The following is a 19,113-nucleotide window of genomic DNA, read 5'->3' on the forward strand; positions in this document are numbered from 1 at the left end:
GGTTAATGATATCCTCGCCATTTTGAGAGGTGAGATCTGAAACTCACCATTGGGAGTGGAGAGCGAATCTTGATTTTGGCCTTTACGGCTATTTACGCGGCATGCCCAGATCCGCGCTGCGGTGGTTAAATCGCGACCAAAATGTTGCATGCAGGTACAGCAAGCAATTAGGAAGGGAAAAAATGTCATGTTGGTCTCTATTGCAAGGGGATTGAAGACTACGGAAGTCCAGTTGTTGGTGAGACCACACATGGAGTATTGTGCACAATCTCCGTCTCCACAATTTTTGTCTCCACCACGGCACAGTGGCACAATGGTTGGCACTGCTACCTCACAGCGCCAGGGACCGGGGTTCAATTCCGGCCTTGGGTCACTGTGCGGAGTCTGCACGTTCTCCCCGTGTCCGCGTGGGTTTCTCCGGGTGCTCCGGTTTCCTTCCACAGCCCAAAGAAGTGCTGGTTAGGTGGATTGGCCATGATAAATTGCCCCTTAGTACATAAAGATGTGCAGGTTAGGTGGGGTAATGGGGTTACGGGGATAGGGTGGGGGAGGGTGATCTTTCAGAGGTTTGGTGCAGACTTGATGGGCCAAATGGCTTCCTTCTGCACTGTGGGAATTCTATTCTACATGATTAAAAATTTTTTTTTTTAAGAGTACTCAATCCCTTCTTTTCCAATTAAGGGGCAATTTAGCGTGGCCAATCCACCTAGCCTGCACATCGTTTTTGGGCAGACATGGGGAGAATGTGCAAACTTCACACGGACAGTGATCCGGGGCCAGGATCAAACCCGGGTCCTCGGTGCTGTGAGGCAGCAGTGCTCACTGTTGTGCCACCGTGCTGCCCTTTATTCTATACTATCCTATTTAAAGAAGGATATTCTTGTTTTGGAGGCAGGGTGGCATAGGTTCATGATATATCCTCAATTATGACATGAGAGAGTGTACTCGGAAAACGAAGGCTTTAATAAACAGACAACTTCGCCAGATGAGTGCTCACTGAGCGCCGCCCACAGGACGTCACCTTATATCCGGCCCCTGGGAGGTGGAGCCGGAGGCGGAGACCCCCGGGGTTCCAAACCCGGTCTTAAAGGAACATTACATGCATCATCTTAAAGGCACATTACCGATTCACCACAGTTCACTAGATTGGTTCCGGTTAAGAGGGATGATAAGCTGAATAATTTGGTCCGATTCTCCATGGAGTTTAGAAGAATGAGAGGTGAGATCATTCAATCACACAAGATTCTGAAAGGGCTTGACAGGGTAGAGAGGTTCCTTCCACTGAGTGGAGAATCTGGAACATAAGAACATGAGAACTAGGAACAGGATTTAGGCAATTCAGCCCCTTGAGCCCACTCCACCATTCAATACAATCATGGCTGATCTCATCTCGGCCTCAACTCCATCATCGATAACCCTTCAACCCACTACTAATGAAAAATCTGTCTATCTCCTCCCTTCATTAGATGGGGCACCACGTATAAAAACTGGCAAGTCATGCTACAGTTGTATAGAACCTTGGTAAGGCCGCACTTGGAATATTGCACACAATTCTGGTCGCAATGCTACCAGAAGGATGTGGAGGCTTTGGCGAGGGTGCAGAGGAGGTTTACCAGGATGTTGCCTGGTCTGGAGGGCGTTAACTATGCGGACAGGCTGGATAGACTCGGACTGTTTTCATTACAGAGACAGAGATTGAGGGGTGACCTGATAGAGGCCTACATGATTATGAGGGGCATGGATAGAGTGGATGGGCAGGCACTCTTTTCCAGCGTGGAGGGCCAGTCATCAGGGGGGATTAGTTTAAGGTCCGTGGAGCAAAGTTTAGAGGAGATGTGCGAGGCAGGTTTTTTTACACAGAGGGTGATGAGTGCCCTGAATGCGTTGCCAGGGGAGGTTGTGGCAGCAGATCCATTAACGGCGTTCCAAGGGCATCTTGACAAATACATGGATAGGATGGATATAGAGGGATACAACACAATGAAGTTCTGAGGGTTTGGGCCAAGGGTGGTATCATGACCGGTACAGGCTTAGAGGGCCGAAGGGCCTGTTCCTGTGCTGAATTGTTCTCTATTCTTTGTTAAATTTACTCAATGTCCCGCCATCCACTGCACTCGGGTTAAATGAATTCCACAGATTCCCGCCCCTTTGGGACAGGTAATTTATCTTTTTAAATTTGCTACCCCTTATCCTAAAACCAAGATTGCTCATTCTACATTGTCCCCCAAGAGTGTGCACAGTCTCAGGGTAAGGATGTCGACCGTATAGATCTGAGATTAGGAGAAATTTCTTCTCTCAAAAAGGTTGTGAAACTTTGGATATGGATGCTGCATAGTTGAATATATTTAAAGCTAAGACTGACATATTTTTGAAATTGCAGTGAATTAAAAGATATGGGTCGGGGGGAGGGCGGGGGGGGGGGGGGGGGGGGGGGGTGGGGGGGAGGATGTGGAGTTGATACCGAAGATTAGTGATGATTGTATTAAATGGCGGAGCAGGCCCTTGGGCTGTGTGCTCTACTCCTGCTCCTCTTTCTCATGACCTTATGTTCTTACATTTTAATTCCAAATTGTGCATGACCCGTTATTTAGAGGTCAGTATGCCAGCATTCCCTGTCAGAGATGTTAGATATGGTTGTCTCATATTTGCTATTTGCTCATTTAATTTTGTGTAGGCAGAGGCTAATGACGTGGAACATACCCTTCAAATTCCGGGCATCGCAGTTTGCTTCATGTTGAGGTCTGACCTATACTATCAAAAATAATCTATTCTTGTTTTATATTTCATGAGGATTTTAAAGGTGACACAAGAACAGGATGAAGTATTCCAACGAGCGACAGTATCAAAGGACTATGGACAAGAGCCCAGGTGTGATTTAGTGATCAAACTCATGCTCCATTTTGAGTTTTTAGAAATGCGCTTGTTGACCCTCTTATCTCGGTATCTTCGCAAGAGGTCAGTTAGGTATCAAACAAACACTCTACACTGAACTTACAATGCAACACGGGTTATTTACTAAATTTGCATCAAGTATACCATGTATTCAAATCTTATGCTATACAACTGATCACAATTTGTCTCAAGAATCACAGATGTAGACATATTACCCCTTTGAACTGAATTGGCCAAATACTTCTTGGAGGTCTGTTCTGTTCCCAAAGCCTTCACTTAGGGTCTCGGCCTCCACTTCGGTTTACCCTAGGTCGTCGCTGATAATGAGTGCAATCAGTTATTTTAGCACACACAGGGTCTTATCCCAACAACCCCATTCAGTATAATTAATGGAAGAGTTTATCTCAAATCAGTGCAACTTTTTGATGATTTTGCCCTGAGGAAGCGGAAAAGTGGTTTGAAATTACACCTGTCACCAAGGCAATCACTTCAGTTGTTGGAGGGTAAACCAACTTCCTCAGTCCTCCCGAGCAAAATATTATGGATGCTGCAAATCTGAAATAAAAGCAGATGATCCTGGGAATACTCAGATCAGACAGCATTGGCGGAGAGAAAAACAGGGCGTGATTCTCCACTCCCACGCCGGTTGGGAGAATCGCCTGGGCCGCCAAAATTTCCAGGGACGCCGGTCCGACGCCCTCCCACGATTCTCCCAAGCGGCGGGAACGGCCCGGTCGAGTTTCGCGGGCTGCAGGCCGGAGAATCGCCTGAGACACCGAAAATGGTGATTCTCCGGCACCCCCGCTATTCTCAGGCCCGGATGGGCCGAGCGGCCAGGCCAAAACGGCGGGTGCCCCCCAGCGCCGTCCACACCTGGTCGCTACAGTCGTGGGCGGTGCGTGAACGCTGGGGGGGCAGCCTGTGGGGGGGCGAGGGGGGATCCTGCACCGGGGGGTACCTTAAATGTGGGGTGCCCACCGATCGTCGGGCCGTCCTCTCTGAAGGAGGACCTCCTTCCTTCCGCCGCCCCGCAAGATCCGTCCCCCATCTTCTTGCGGGGCGGATTTGGACAGGACGGCAACCACGCATGCGCCGGCCAACCCGCGCATGAGCGGATGATGTCCGTTATGCAGCGCCGGCCACGTCATCTATGCGCCGTCGCTTTTACGCAGGCGACAAGGCCTGGCGCGTGTAGATGACGCGGCCCCGATACTGGCCCATTGTCAGGGCCTGAATCGGTCAGGACCGGGGCCGTTCCGCGCCGTCGTGAACCTCGACGGCGTTCACGACGGCGCAGCCACTTCGGCGTGGGAGTGGAGAATCCTGCTCACAGAGTTTAAAAAATATATATACTTTATTAAAGTTTTCAAACACAATTTTTCCACTTTACAAACCAACATAAAAAATAACACAATAGCTAATAAGTAACAATATTTAAATAAAATAGTGAACTAACAAAGTAACAAAAAATAGTGAGAAAAACAGAGTTAACGTTTCATGTCTGTCGCCTTTCCTCAGAGATGTTAAACTTTGGCTCTCTCTCCAGACCTGCTGCGTAATTATCCCATTTTATGCTTTTCCTTCTTTGCTTTTTGTTTCCCCCCTCCAATTAATATCCCAACTCCACTGGATGTGCTGACTCATCTGGGGTACAGAGCCACGGGGTGTCTGTGGCCCTCTCATACATTTCCCAAGTAACCCTTCTTCACATGCATATGACGCCATGGAGCCATATTCCTCTGTGGAGGGGGAGATTGTGTTACATTCATGACCAGACTTTCTAGCCAGGGTAATCAAGAGCAATCGAGGCTTGATTTTCTTTTAGCCCCGGCCTAGCCCAGGTTGAACCAGGCCACGCACCGAATCACTTCTCCCACATTGCCTGAGATCAGCAGGGAGAATCTGGGACCTCCCAAGCAATGCACCTCAGTTCACAACGGGTGGTATATTGAAGGAACAATTTAAATTACTGTTAAATCCCTTGAGCTGTCAATTAATCCCCTCCCCATCTGTGAAAAAAGCAAAGCAAGGCTGACACTCTAGTGCTGTACAGAAGGAGTGCTGTTGGGTTGGCGATGCCGTGTCTGGCCCTGTCTGGGATCTCGAGTGGCGGTACAAGATCCCATAACACTATTTTACAGATGTGCAGGGGTTGGGGGGGGCCGGGGGGGGGGGGGGGGGGTTCTCCCTGGTGCCCTGGCTGATATTTATTCCTCAATTATTACATTTCGAACCCGGGTCCTCAGCGCAATGCTAACAACTGCTCCACCGTGCAGTCCCATTATTACATTTCTGTTTGTAGGAGTTTGCTTTGTGCAAATTGTCTTCCTACATTATTACAACAGTCACTCAACTTCAAACGTACCTCATTGGCTGTAACGCACTTTGTGATGTCCGGAGGCTGTGAAAGTGCTTTAGAAAGGCATGTCCTTTCCTTGCTTTTGTTGTTGATTTCTCAAAGGAGCATCCTCAATCTGGTCCACCTCTATCTAACGTTGGAGTTTCATTGCAGTCCTGTTCATTGACGCCCAACATTGAGATCAACCTAGCTGGCTACATTTTACAGTGCAGAGCTCTCCCAATTCAGAAGCTGACAAGAGCGCTTGACTTGCCCCAATGCAAATTAATTCTGCCCTGGGAATCATTCTGTCTCAGAAACAAAAGCATCAGCCGTATTAGTCATTGGAGATTGACCAGATGGACTCATAAATCCTGCGCTCATAAATCCTGCGCTCTCTGAGGTAATTAGGTGAATAATGTCTTCAAACAGCCGCTGTTGTGTCAACTAGCTGTGGTTTAATTAAAATGGCCATAAAATGAGTATAAAACGTTTTTTGTTTCGTTTTGAATGTTGATACCTCGGTTAACCTCATTAGATTAGCCAGATTAATGTCACAATACTATCACTAACGCAGACCTCCTTAACCAGATAACTTGACTGTACAAGCGGTCTGCCACTGGTGTAATTTTACTGTCGGCTGACGTCATTTAATTCTTCCATTGTTTTTTAAAAAATTATTTTTATTCATATTTTATCAAAACATAATTTTTGCATAACCATGAACAACATTTAACAAAACAAGATAAATGTTAACGTTATATAAAGAAAAAAGAACAAAAATACGCCCCCCCCCCACCGCTTCAAACAGAACTTTTTCTGTACTTGTTTATTCTCTGTTCACTGGTGCTCTGGGGAGTGCCTCTTTTAGATTGCAGGAGCATTTTCTGTGTTTGAGTCATCGGAATGCATGATGGACACAGTTTAAAACTGAGAGGTCTCCCATTTAAGATGGGATTGAGAATAATTATTTCTCTCAGAGGGTCATGATCTTTGGAACTCTCTTCCCTGGAGAGGCAGGGCCGCTAGCGATTTTTACGGCAGAGGTCGATAGATACTTGACTAACCAGGGAGTCAAAGGTTATCAAGGGGTGGGTGGAATGTGGGGGGTTGAGGCCGGAATTGGATCATCCACGATCGTGATGTATTGGTGGAGCAGGCTTGAGGGGCTGAATGGCCTACTCCTACTCTTGATTTATATGGTCATCCGGTTACTTTGGTTTCGAGGCTGCCAGTTACCCGGGCATTGGCTGAATGTCTGCATTGCCTGAGCCTGGGAAGGCACAATGCTGCATTGTAAGGGCAGGATCAGGAGCTCATAATGGCTGCACCCAGAATAAAAAATTGGCTTGTAGCATTGCATCTTTTACCCACTGCCAACGGTGCTGCACTGCCAATGGCACAGCGGAATAACTTTTATGATTTACCATGGAGGCTCCACCCACTGGGTGGAAAGACGGAGTTGGGTCCACCTCTGCCATCCCTGAAAGGCTTGACTGAATTTTGCAATGTTAAGGCGATTCGTTTGTCGAGGCCATGGCTTCCACCTCTCTGAGGCAGATGTCTAACCTCCAAGAGCTGCCAGACAATCAGTTCCTCACTCCCAGCAGTACTGCAGCTGGGACAGCAGTGGTTCTGGGCCAGGATCACCATTGGAGGCCGGTGCTTAAGGTGAGTGGGGGAGCTTGCTGGTGGGGGGAGAGGCAGGGAAGGGGGAAGCCAGGAAGGCCCTGACAAGGTGGTGGTGCAAGTGAGAGGCTGGGCCAGGGTTCTTCAAGCAGGATGGCCTCAGTCGCTGGAGTGTGAGGGTAGTGGTGGGGGTGAGGATGTTCCTTCATGGGAACAGGGTGCCAGAACAGGAGGGGCAACCCTCTAACCCATAGGCAGGCTGCCAGGGTATACCTGGCATCTCACCAATGGGGCTGGTTTAGCACAGTGGGCTAGATAGCTGGCTTGTAATGCAGAACAATGCCAGCAGCGCGGGTTCAATTCCCGTACCGGCCTCCCCGAACAGGTGCCGGAATGTGGCAACTAGGGTCTTTTCACAGTAACTTCATTGAAGCCTACTCATGACAATAAGCGATTATTATTATTATAGCATGCCCCTCCCCCTCCATCATCCCCACCCCCAACAGCCCCCCCCCCTTCCCCCATGCTGGTAATTGACCCAAGGGCAGATGGGCCGTTTGCCACCCATTCTGGGGCTAGTAAATTACCAGAAAATGTGGGTGGCAGGTGGGCATGGCACCTTCTGCCATCCCACCTCATCGTGTGCAGGTCCCTGCCCCCCCTACCCCCCCCCCCCCCCCCACACCTCCCCCGCACAACCGCTAGCCAGGCCCTAGCTGGGGGGCAGGGAGGGGGAGGGTGAAATTCTGGCCTTTGTTTATGTCACTGCTTTGCCTTCAGAAGCAGGGCTGCTGGCTTCACCAGTGTTGCAATCTAACAGCAACATAGGATATCATTTCATAACGGCATCGAGGCTTGTATCAATAGTTGCTGTGCCGTGCTTGGACTGAGGTCGGAGTCATTAAGCTGTTAGGTGCAATTACTCTTTGAATTTAAATAGACTGTAACCTATTCTTGCGCACTTTGTGACAGTAATTCAGTATTATTCAAATACTTGTAATTCTGCAGCTTCCTTCAACATTAATCAGCACTTGATTTACCTCATCTCCTCTCTTATTCCTTTCAACCGTGATTCTGTTCTGCTTTAGCCAGTCACCTAGGTTGCTTAATGATAATTAAAATATACTCACCCCAGGAATCATAGTGTCTCCTGTCTCATCAATTCAGAAGACTTGCATTACCTCTTCAGCCACCAATCTGAATCAGGACTTAATTCTACTTCACATAGATCTTCCTCCTTGGCTTCCATCTGGAGATTATGCCCTCAATTCCGAACAATGGTTTCTATTTAATAAAACGCACACCCAGCTCATTATGTAGTTCTCTGGGAACGGAGCAGAATGACTTAAAGCTTTTGGACAGGCCCAGACGTTTAGTGGCCCAGCTTATCTCTGAACCCCCAGCAAATCTGGCTAGATCCTAGATCCACAGCTCCCGGCCAAGCCCTCGTCGTCACTGTCATGATTATTTTCTTTGTCCCTTTCCCAGCAGGCAGCTGCCAGATTGGCAGGCTGGCCAGTTGGCAGGCTGTGACAGGCAGTGGCAGGAGGCCCCAGCGAAGTGTCCTTGGCGACAGTGCTTGGCCATCAGGAGAGATTGGAGCTTGGTGCCGATGAAGGGGTGGGGTCGTCAGAGCCTGGCAATCTGGATGCACAGAGAACAAGATAGGGTCTGGGATCTGGATGCGTTTGTGGGTAGGGGGGAGATTGGAGCCTCGCACAAGGTGTCTAATGGGGTTGGTTTGGGAGGGAGGGAAGGTGTGTGCATGGACCGCAGTAGCGAGGCGAGGCTGAAATTGGCTGAGGGAAGGCTGAATTTTGTTTAAACAGCACTCCTGTTACTCCTGACCCACGAGCAGTGCTGTAAAAAGCGGCAACACTCTTGCAATTCCACAGCTTCATTCAGCGTTAATCATGACTTGATTTCCCTCATCGTCTCTCTTGTCCTTTTCAACTGCAATTCCATTCTGCTTAGGCAAGTCACCTAGGTTTCATAAATGATAATTAAAAGACATTCACCCCAGGAATCAGAAAAATATGAAAATTGGATAGTGGGGAACATAAAAACTGACTGTAAAAATTTCTGTAGGTATGTAAAGAGAAAAAGATTGACAAAAATTATGTAGGCCCCTTCCAGTCAGAAATGGGGGAATTGGAGTTAGCACATTCATCCCGTGACTGCATGGGTCTCACCCCACAACCCAAAAGGTGCGCAGGGTAACTGGATTGGCCACACTGAAATTGCCCCTAAAAAAAAAAAAACGGGGGAATTCACAACGGTGAACAAAGAAATGGCTGAGGAACTAAATTAATTCTTTGCTTCTGACTTCACAAAGGAAGACATGAATAATGTATTGGAAGTTCTGGGAAACACAAGTTTCAGTGAGGTGCTGAAGGAAACTAGTATTAGTAAAGAAACGATTTTGTGAAAATAACTTAATGGGTAATGGAAGGCAGATAAATCTTCAGGGCCTGATAATCTTCATCCCAGAGTACTTAAGGAAGTGGCCCTAGAAATAAGTGGTCATTTTTCAAAATTCTTTGGACTCTAGAATGGTTCCTACAGATTGGAGAGTAGCTACTCAAAAAGGGAGATAGCAAGAAAACAGGAAACTATAGGTCGTTGAGTATAACATCGGTGGCAGGGAAGTTGTGAGAGTCTGCTATCAAGGATTTCATAGCACAGCATTTGAAAAGCAGTGGTGTAGTCAGACAAAGTTTAAAAAAAAAAAAAATGTTTTTATTCTCCATTTTCACATTTTCCTTCAAAATTTACACCCCACCCACAAACAGTAAATGGTAACAAATACAAAATCAATCCCCTTAACCATACCAACGATCCCATCCTCCCACCGCCCCAAACAACGGCCCACCTGTCAATATATGCATCCAATAAACAAACCCTCCCACGGTGGCAACAAAAAATCAAAGGAGAAAATTGCCCATGGTCACCATTGACCTATAGAGTCCACTCCCCCTCCCCCCCTACACTCAACGGCATCCAGCCTCTGAAAGAGTACCGTACATGATACCCAAGAGTTGTACCCGCCCCCCCCCCCCCCCCCCCCCCAGTCTCCAACTCCTCCCATCCACTGCCTCTTGTAAAACTCCTCCCCCCAAACACGGTTCCTTCCCCCCAACTTTCCACCCCGGCTAGACCACTCGGACCCTGTTCTGCCAGGCTCCGATGGCCGCAGCCCCTCCCCAACCTCGGTTCCTCACCCCAACTTTCCACCCTGGATAGACACTCGGACCCTGTTCTGCCAGGCTCCGATGGCCGCAGCCCCTCCCCAACCTCGGTTCCTCCCCCCAACTTTCCACCCTGGCTAGACACTCGGACCCTGTTCTGCCAGGCTCTGATGGCCACAGCCCCTCCCCCACCTCACTCCCATTCACGGGCCGGCTTAAACCGGCCAGCGTGGAGGCCCCCGCCCGCGTCCCTTTCCCCCTTGCCCGGCCCTAGGAAAGCCCAGAAATCCCCTTTTAGCACACAAGCCCCGCAGATCCACCTACATCCCAAAGAGCCCTCATTTCGAGTGAAAGTCCCATCACTTCCCTTGTCCAAATATATACAACATTGGCTCCTTCAGCCCCTACACCCGCGCGCAGTGAAACAAAAAAGAAGAAAATACAGTCATGGGGTTACGTCGGCACATGGCCATTTCTCAATTTCTCAGTTCTGCCACAGTCCTTCTGCCTTCGCAAACTCCTCCGCTGCTTCCGCCGTTCCAAAATAAAAGTCCCTGAGCTTGTAAGTCACCCTCAGCTTCACTGGATATACAATGCCGCACTGCACCTTGCTAATGTACAGTGCCACCTTCACCCGGTTGAAGGCAGCCCGCCTCCTCGCCAGCTCCACCGTAAAGTCCTGGTATACACGTATACCAGCTCCAGCCCACTGCACCACCCGCTTCTGCTTGGCCCAGCTCAGGACCTTCTCCTTCACACTGTACCTCCGGAAGCACAGAGTCACTGCCCTTGGCGGCTCACTCGCCTTTGGTACAGGCCTCCACGACCGATGAGCCCGATCCAGTTCATATCGGGAGGGATCCTCCCCCTCCCCCAATAGTTTTGCCAGCGTCACAGCAAAATACTCAGTCGCCCTCGGTCCTTCAACTCCTTCGGGCAGCCCCACAATCCTCAAATTCTGTTGCCTGGATCTGTTTTACAGGTCTTCCATTTTTCCTCGCAGATCCTTGTTAATGTCCATCACCTTCCGCATCTCCTTCCCCATCGAGGCAAGTTGATCACCGTGCTGCAATAACGTCTCCTCCACTTCCTTCAGCGCCTCCCCTTGCTCTCGCACCTCCGCCACTGCGCTCGCCACTGCCTTCGTCACCAGGGAAATCGCCTCCTCCACCAGCACACTCAAAGCCTCTTTCATCTCCTTCCTCATTGTCTCCATGTATTTTGTAAACTGCCTTTCGAATTCCGCAGCCATCACCTTAATTATTTCTTCAGCCTTAAGCAATGCGGCCTCCCCTGGTGCGCCAGCCTCCATTTTCCTTGGTGACTCCGTGGTGACCTTTCCACTCCCCGACGGATCTTCAGCTGTTTTCCTTACGGACGTTCTTTTGCTCACCCTCAACATTTTTCTTCACTGTGCCTTCACTCTGCCGCCTCTGTGCCTTCTCCCTACTTTTGCCGCCTCCGTGGACCCTGGGACCAGGCTTAAAGCCTCGAAAATACCGTTCCCGAACGGGAGCCCTCCATTGTGCGGCTGCCTCCCGCCCGCTGTCACCGGAAGTCCCAATCGTAATCAGACAAAGTTAGCAAGAATTTACGAAAGGGAAATCATTCTTAACAAATCTACTGGAAATCATTGAAGATATAACTAATAGAATTGACCAGGGAGAACCGGTGGATATGGATTATTCAGACTTTCAATAGGCTTTCGACAAGGTATCACATAGCAGCTTATTATGTAAAGTTAAAGTGCATGGGATTATAGGTCGTGTCTTGAGATGGATAGAAAACTGGTTAGCAGACAGGAAGCAAAGAGTTGTAATAAATGGGTCCTTTTCCGATTGGCAGACAATGACTAGTGGGGTACCAGAGTGATCTATGCTAGGATCCAACTGTTCACATTATATATTAATGATTTGGATGAGAGAACTCAATGTATTGGGCGGGATTCTCTGTCCCGCCGCCCCTGTTTTCTGATGTGGTGCGCGCCTGCTGGCAGCTGGATTGTCCGTCCCACCAGCCAGCTGATGTGTTGGGTGTTCTGGATCACACACAGGTCACCAACACTTGAAGTAGTGCAACACTATTTTATTAAAACGTTAACTATTTAAACATGCTTGAACTGTGGGTAAATACGGTACCAGCTTTAACTAAAGACCCTTGCCTTGTCCTAACCAGTTGATGCACTCAGCACATTGTGAATGTCTGTGTTGCAGGCTGTGAGCTCTGTGCTCCTAGCTACTACTCGAATGAGCGGGAACTCTCCTGTCCCCTGTCTTTATAGTGTGTGTGCTCTCACTGGTGATTGGCTGCGGTGTTTTGTATGTTGATTGGTCCCACTGTGTGTCCATCAGCGTGTGTCTGCACCATGATATACTGGTGTATATTATGACACCAGCCAATGGGGTTTCCCATTGTGGGCACCCCCATGCTGTCGGAAAATCCGTAGGCATGAGTGCGCAGCTGGCGAAACAGAGGATCTCGTCAGCGGAGAATCTCTTATCTTCAAATTTGCAGATCATCCAAAATTGGGTGGGAGGGTGAGCTGTGATGAGGATACAGAGATGCTTCAGGGTGATTTGGACCGGCTGAGTGAGTGGGAATATGGTGTGGCAGATGCAGTATAATGTGGATAAATGTGAGGTTATCCACTTTGGTAGTAAAAATAGGAAGGCAGATTATTATTTGAATGGATTAAATTGAGAGAGGTGTATGCTGAGCGAGACCTTGGTGTTTTCATGCATCAGTTGCTAAACGTAAGCGTGCAGGTACAGCAGGCAGTAAAGAAGGCAAATGGTATGTTGGCCTTCAAAGCGTGAGGATTTGAATGTAGGAATAGGGATGTTTTACTGCAATTGTATAGGGCATTGTGAGGCCACACCTGGAGCACTGTATGCAGTTTTGTGTCCTTATCTGGGAGGATGTTCTTGCTATGGAGGGAGCGCAGCGAAGGCTTACCAGGCTGATTCCTGGGACTGTCATATGAGGCGAGGCTAACTTGGTTAGGATTGATGCGACCATCAATTCACTCGAAGACACGTGGAGAAGTAAACCGTGGTTTTAATCAGCTTAGAACTGAGCCTGCCTGTGACCAGTACAACACTGAAGGTGGCCCCGCAGGTCAGCAGCTCTTATACTTCCTGTAAAGGGGGTGGAGCCATGGGTGGAGCCCGTACATGCCCCAACATATCCCCTGTGGGTGAAGCCACACAATGGCCCATAGGTAGCGCCCACAGGGTTAATAACATAACACAGTGCACTGGTGAATTATCAGTAATTATACATTCACCACAAGGATTATATTCATTGGAGTTTAGAAGAGTGAGAGGGGATCTTATAGAAACTTATAAAATTCTAACAGGACTAGACAGGGTAGATTTAGAAAGAGTGTTCCCAATGGTGGGGAGAGTCCAGAACTAAGGGTCATAGTTTGAGGATAAGGTGATGAGAAATGTCTTCACCCAGAGAGTGATGAATCTGTGAAATTCACTACCTTAGAAAATAGTTGAGGCCAAAATGCTGTGTGATTTCAAGAAGGAATTAGATATAGCCCTTGGGGCTAAAGGGATCAAGGGATATGGGCAGAAAGCGGGATCAGGGTAGTGAATTTGATGATCAGCCATGATCATAATGAATGGTGGAGCAGGCTCAAAGGCTAAAATGGCCTTGACCTGTTTTTATTTTCTATTTATGTTTCTGGGTAATCACAGTGTCGCCTGCCTCATAAATATAAAGGACTTATATTATCTCTGCGGGTGTCAATCCGAAATAGGACTTAATTCTGCTTCAGACAGATCCTGCCTCCTTTTCACTGCTGAGTTTCCCAAGCCCTGGGATTTAAACCAAATTCCCAACCATCATTGTCGGAGCCTGATTTAAATGTGATACGAACAGCCAATTTCTGTCAGTGGCCTCCAGCCCAACAGGCAACCAACCTGTCAATCTGGCCAGCTGCCTCTGCAATGGGGACATTTGCATGCCTTGCTGTTTAGTGTCATAAATATTGTTGTGAGGGCTTTTTCAATAGGTCTCACTAAAAGGTTCGGAGGTGGAACGGCAGTGGCCGAGGTTTTCCGGCTCTACCCGCCAGTGGGATTTTCCGGTCCCGCTGAAGGTAATCCCCAGCAGCAGGCTCTCCGGCAAGCTGCCACCGCTGCTGGAAAATACGACGCACGGGGGCCGATAGCGGGGAAAACCCAGTCAGTGTTTACTGGTAACATCGATGTACAAAGTATAGCCCAATCTAGGGGCTAGTTCCAGGTTGACGTCCCCTTGACTCTCTCCATACAACTCTGCCTCCTGTCTACTGTTAAGTGGTCTCGACATCACACAGTGGGAGGTACTGTTCACCAGTCCCACCTTACCCCTTGCTATGATGAATGACCTTATACTGCACCCCACCCCCAAGTCTTTGATCAACATATCTACAGTACAACCTTCCTTTTGTGCGAACCGTTGCCTCTCCACTCTCTGCTGTAAACCCCCCCACCACTACGCTCGCCCCCCCCACCCTGAGGTCACTCAAGTCTTGGACTTCATGAATTCAGATGGTCTGGAGGAATGACAATTCTTCCAGATCCCATTCTGCTCACACCGGCAGGAGTGTTAGTTGGCTCAGTTGCTTTGTGGCTTGGAGTTGAAACCATAGGGCAGAGTTTCACGCTCGGTGGGAATAATGGGAAGCGGCCGCAATACCCGGTGCCGACCAAGATCAATTCAGAATCGTGATATTACGCTGGCTGGTCAGTTAAATGGCAGCCAGCATGAAATGCGTCCCCAGCGGGGTCAGTGGGTGCCCTGTCCAATGGAGGCCCACCGCCAAGTTTACGTAGAGGCCAGAGAGCTGCAGAGAACTGCCTGCATAGTGGCCAGCATTGAGACACAGCAGGAGGGAGGGGAGTTCTAGCAGTCAGCAAAGGGACAGCAATGCCTGGAGAGCTGTAAACTGTGCGGAACCCAACACGGAAAAGACTCTCAGAACCACAAAACACCACCTCAACTCACTCCGTGAAACTCCCAACTCCTCATCATTTGCTCCATGCCCCTTTTATACCTCCCTTGAATCCAAAAAGTAAACAAATTGTTGGCCCGCCTGCCCGTGTCTCCCGTGCGCCGAGCTTGAAGTCGCATGGGGCACATAAAATGTTGGTCGATTGGGGATTTAATCCCCTCAGCAAGCAGCACAATTGTCGGTGGGCCCGCTGCCAATCCGTGCCTTCACCCATCGACCAAAATCTCGCGCGAATGGACCATGGCATCGGAATATGAGCCTAAGGGCGCACGCACACCCACCAGATGTAAACATCTACCCTGGTATTCTGTGTTTCCAGAACTCGGTTGTCTCCCTCTGATTTGCTTTTTACACACCTTAGAGTTGAACTTTTCCTTATCAACTATCCATCTGCTTTGTTCAGTCACCATAGGCTTGCCCCGTTCCTTGTGGAGAACGTGTTGACTCCGCTCCTTCATAATATGAACACGGGCTTTCTTTTCCCCTGGGGTCTGTCATGACCTTTCTGGGAGTTGGCGGTATCCCCAAATTCCGTATTAATGTTCCTCATCCATGAACTCAATCAAGTGTTTGGGCTTTCAGTGCTACACTCTCTTTTTTCCCTTGCCCTCGAACCTCCCTGAGGTGTGTTCTGGTGAGTTGACGGATGTTATTCTCCTGTTCCATCATCGCCTTACTGCTCTGTGCTTCTGCTAGAAATTGCAGTTAATAATAGTCTTTATTGTTGTCACAAGTAGGCTTACATTAACACCGCACTGAAGTTACTGTGAAAATCCCCGAGCCGCCACATTCCGGCGCCTGTTCGGGTACACGGAGGGAGAATTCAAAATGTCCAAATTACCGAACAGCACGTCTTTCGGGACTTGTGGGAGGAAACCGGAGCGCCCGGTTCAAATCACACTTTGGCAGATGGTGAAATTTGAATTGAATCAAAATGTGGAATTATAAGTGAGCATGAAACCATTGTCGATTGGTTTAAAAACCCATCTGGTTCACTAATGTCCTTTAGGGAAGGAAATCTGCCATCCTTACCTGGTCTGGCCTACATGAGACTCCAGATCCCACTCAAGGGCAATTAGGGATGGGAAATGACACCCACATCCCATGAAAGAATAAAAATAAAATTCTGCAAACGTGGCACTGAGATGTTTAATCTTTGTTTTGGTAATATTAGTATATTTTTGGCCTCGGTAGACAGAACCAAGCTGGTAGACAGGGTACAGGATACCCATTGGATCTTACTCCAAAGGGCGGCACTTTGAAAGTGCATCATTCTTTCAACTTGCACTGGGTTATCTGCCTGGTCTGTGTGCTCAGGTCCTGTATCCTAGCTTGAAACCTACTACTTTATAACTCAGAAAGGGATGCTCTGAACTAGCCAAAGTCAACATCTAGATTGAACATACGTCTCCTCCAGCTTTTCTCCCGGAGAAATCGAGGCCCGTAACTTCCTCAGAGTGGGAACCTCCGGTGGATTGCCACTCTTGACGGACTTACCTATGCTGACGTTCCAAAGTCCCTGTCAACCTTCCTCACTGAAGCTGGGTGAGACAAGAGCAGCAAAGTGCAAAGCCGGATGCATGGAGTTACTGGGATGCAGAGAGGTACCGGGCAGCACAGCAGCATACTGGTTAGCACAGTTGCTTCACTGCTCCAGGGTCCCAGGTTCGATTCCCGGCTTGGGTCACTGTCTGTGTGGTGTCTGCACGTTCTCCCCGTGTCTGCGTGGGTTTCCTCTGGGTGCTCCGGTTTCCTCCCACAGACCAAAGATGTGCAGGTTAGGTGGATTGGCCATGCTAAATTGTCATTAGTGTCCAAAAAGGTTAAGTGGGGTTACTGGGTTACGGGGATAAAAAGGATAGGGTGGAGGCAGGGGCTTAAGTAGGATGCTCTTTCCTAGGGCCAGTGCAGACTCGATGGGCTGAATGGCTTCCTTCTGCACTGTAAATTCTATGAAATCTATGAAGAAACGCCACTTTTGAACCACACTAGCCACCATCAAGTGTTTACAGGGACAATTAAAAGGTAAGAGGTTTGGGGGCGGTGTCATCAGACAGGAGTTGTCGTTGGATCAGAGAGAGAAGACAGTGGTTGGGCGGGATTGAGGGAAGGAGGAGTGGTCAGTGTTGTGTTATGTAATTTGGAATAACACGAGCTGCCACTTGATGCAGTTTTGAATAAAAGATGCTCCAGACTTTGAAATGAGTTCAATGTGTTTTATTGAACTATTAGCACAATTCTCAATGAGTTCGACTCTCTGCTAATCTAAATGTAGTAACTCAGTCTAACTGAACCAGCCTTGCTCTAAGCCATGTGCTGGGGTGTGATGCTGAGGATACACCCTGTCTCACTCTGTAGATGTAGGTCTGTGGAAAGAGGCAGGGTGTGAGTGCCTCATCCCTTTTATAGTGAGATACCACCCCTGAGTGTCCTGACTGCTCATTGGTCATGTCCTATTCTATGTGTTCATTAGCTGCATATTTGCATATCATGACAGGAGGGGGAACGGAAGCGGGGGAATGGATCTGGTTGGGCCATGGTGGTGGGTCAGGCCAGGTCTAGCGGGGGGAGTTGGGTTGGGTTGGGTCAGGTTGGGCCACGGGGGGGGGGGGGGGGGGGGGGGATTGTGTATATGGAGTGTCTCATGTGAGGCTGGGCCTGTGTGTTTTAAATAGTTACTCTGGAGTTAGAAGTGACTTTTGTTTCTTCTAACTCTTTCAGAGTAACTGTCAGGGTAAAATTGTCGGAGTCGTCCGAAGTTAGTGATTGAAATTGCTTCTGTCTGATGGTTCCCAGCGCAATTGCCGGGTAAACCCTTACGTGGGAACTTCCTAGAGGGGTTCCCTGGTGCATCACTGGGTTACCCTCTAAATGTGAAACTGGGGAACCAGGAACTTATGGCCCTAACAATGTACACAAAGAGTCAACTTCATCCTGGATGGAGATTTTAATAGAATGATTTCTCATGAATGTTCTTTTGTAGTTCATCCAGAAGCTCTCAGAATTATCTATGATGGTTCACAACTGGAAAGACCCCCGAGCTGTAAAGTTACATTTCCTTTGAAGTTCAGACTGTCAATCAATCATGAGCAAAGCAACTGTATGTGGCAAATGCTCAGCCCTTAAAAACATCTCCTGCAAAACTAAAATAGACAATTATGAGAAGTATTAAAGTGCAAACACATACCTTCTGGAGGTTTTAGCCAAGGCTTCACTCTGAATGCAGAGCACAGTACATACTGGAGAATCATTGAGAAAACTCCCAACTGAAGACCCAGGAAGCATAAAAGTAGCAATTTGCATTCTTAAAATCCACAATCTGATCAAATGAAGCTTGTCTACTGGGCTGCCAACTTGCTCACAGCTGACTCAATTTTAGATTTAAAGACCGTATCCCCCTTAAAAAAATATTCTCTGCCACCTGACCAGGAAAAGAATGTATTTGACACATCATCTAAACGTGCTCACCTTCTTGGTAGTCCTGAAACTTTGGGTTTAATGATTTATCACTTATTCCACAACAGTGAGCTTGAATATTAATCCATAGAAAAAAGTCATGGGGATTTATCCTATTCATCTTTGTGTTCAGTTCCAACACGTTATCGAATGCAAGGAATGTTCTGGTCAATAGTCATTCTCCTGATATCATTGCTTTCTTATTTACCCGATTGGATTTTTTTTTTAAATGTTAAGAAATAAAAATCTGCGGAGTCCACACCTAATCAGCCCATGTCTAGTTTTGACCGAGGTGGGCTTGGGTGCAGGCAACCAATCTGCTCTCACTAGAATATTTTAACAAAGCTGCATACCTCCAGTTTAACAAGAGTATTACTTTTAATGCTGTCGGACCTTGGGAAGGTAGCTGAAGGGAGCTGGGGGAGGAGGACTGGATCCATTAGGTAAGTAACTTTCCAGCACTGCTTGTGGACCAGGAGCAGCAGGGCACGGTTCGCACCGCCAACTCACCAATCTTACCTGCCCGAGATGAGAACCCAAATTCCGACTCACGTCTCTGCACTATCCATTCTCCAATTCTCCAGCGAAACTGCAACCCCTTC

At 48.3% G+C, this 19,113-nt stretch overlaps 1 long non-coding RNA gene across 2 annotated transcripts in view; it reads right to left on the reverse strand.

Annotated features, from left to right (window-relative positions):
- Positions 1–985: 985 nt before the first annotated feature.
- The window catches only part of LOC140392360 (uncharacterized), a 34,623-nt gene continuing 16,495 nt past the window's right edge, over positions 986–19,113 (reverse strand). Inside the window, exons 3-6 of one of the 2 annotated variants that reach the window (XR_011935306.1) lie at positions 7,990–8,143; positions 5,258–5,538; positions 3,108–3,447; positions 986–1,294 (exon numbers count right to left, since the gene is read on the reverse strand). This is a non-coding gene — a long non-coding RNA (uncharacterized lncRNA). Of the gene's footprint in view, positions 1,295–3,036; positions 3,448–5,257; positions 5,539–7,989; positions 8,144–19,113 lie in introns of those variants that run through there. The other variant, XR_011935305.1, reaches the window with a different exon arrangement.

The sequence above is a fragment of the Scyliorhinus torazame genome, chromosome 16 (genome assembly GCF_047496885.1).
Source record: "Scyliorhinus torazame isolate Kashiwa2021f chromosome 16, sScyTor2.1, whole genome shotgun sequence".
In the NCBI taxonomy this organism is placed as follows: domain Eukaryota; kingdom Metazoa; phylum Chordata; class Chondrichthyes; order Carcharhiniformes; family Scyliorhinidae; genus Scyliorhinus; species Scyliorhinus torazame.